This window comes from Myzus persicae, unplaced genomic scaffold, assembly GCF_001856785.1.
Source record: "Myzus persicae strain clone G006 unplaced genomic scaffold, MPER_G0061.0, whole genome shotgun sequence".
NCBI lineage: Eukaryota > Metazoa > Arthropoda > Insecta > Hemiptera > Aphididae > Myzus > Myzus persicae.
The window spans coordinates 39,101-40,571 of record NW_019104337.1 but is presented as its reverse complement, the minus strand read 5'-3'; the positions used below and the strand labels follow the sequence as shown (position 1 = coordinate 40,571).

The following is a 1,471-nucleotide window of genomic DNA, read 5'->3' as shown; positions in this document are numbered from 1 at the left end:
ATGATAAACAACTTTTTATAGGTATGCTTTAAACAAATTCAAATCATAGACTTAAGTTAGACATGCATTGTTAGTCATTATAATAGGTTATTTACCACATACATTTTACCAACCCGCAACCATATGTTTCGTTGTTAAAAATTATTAATATAATACTACTAAACATACTGCTAATAATAAATATTTATTTCATTATCATCATATCCAAATATCCAACTATGTAATCTCAAAAGTTCGCTTTTAAGATCATAAAAGTTATAATTATGTCTAATATGGTTTTAAAAATTAACCGACTGTAATAAAATGAATTGTTTGTTAATTAAAACTTACCGTTTAATCCTGAAGCCAAACCATGAAGATCTGATAAATTTTAAAAATATTCAAACAAATTAATATAGAACATTGCTGAGGAGGTTTCATAAATAAATTATTATTTGAACTGTTATTTGTAATCCAACCATGGCCACTACATCTTACTTAACATTACATATGTACGTTTTAGTATATTTCCCTAATACCTATAATAATTTATAAATTCGACAAGTCGACCATAAAATGGATATAACGTCAATTAAATAATGATTCAGAATTCATAGTTTTGGGAAACTGTCAATAATTGGAATAATAGTCATTAACATCAACCATACTTTATAGATACACAACATACATTTTAATTTAATTTTTTTTCAAATACTTTTTATTTTATTTTTATAACCTATAATTAATTAAAAATATTACTTTGACAGATATCTGAAAAAAAATCATTTTTTTTTAGTCTGAAATCTTGTCTATTTACTACAAATAAGGTAAACTATAAGAAAAATATAATATCATCATTCATCATATATATTATAATTTATGGTTCAATTATAACAACAATACATCTAGATTATAATATAAACTAAAATAATTAAAAATAATCTTTACATTTTAAAAGTAATTCATCTTCAGTAGAAGTTGCAGGGATAATCCAAACTGAAATTACTAGTAATGTAAGCGTTATTAAATATTGCTGAATAAAACTCATTTTGATTCAATATAAGAAAACAATAGAAAATAATAATGTGAACGTTGAACAATAAATGAAATAAAAAATTGATAATCGATTTCTTTTATAAGCGAAGTATTCACAACCACACTCCGTCAGTGCAACATGAATCATATTTTTTTCAATAAGGTGTTTATTTACTGACAACTAATATAATATAACAAGAGAATATATATATATATATTATATTCTCTTATTGTCGCTGAATACCATTTTAATTATTATTTTTTAATATTTAAGTAAATAGTGTGTATTTAACATTAGATATAATAGATGCCACGATAGCTTGAAGCCGACACGAACATATGTAGCTATAATTATATTAATGCACACACTTTTGCATAGGTGTACACCGTGGTGGAGTGGAGCGTATTCGTTTGTATACGGTGTATACCCATCACTCCTGTACTTTTCCGTAAGTGC

The 1,471-nt window shown here is 24.5% G+C and overlaps 1 long non-coding RNA gene across 1 annotated transcript; it reads right to left on the bottom strand.

The window, feature by feature from the left end:
* Window positions 1-330: 330 nt before the first annotated feature.
* Window positions 331-1,064, bottom strand: LOC111041294. Its single transcript, XR_002605303.1, has 3 exons — window positions 928-1,064; window positions 739-750; window positions 331-360 (listed from the first exon to the last, which is right to left on the bottom strand). It is a non-coding gene; the product is annotated as an uncharacterized LOC111041294 (long non-coding RNA).
* Between the last annotated feature and the right edge of the window lie 407 nt (window positions 1,065-1,471).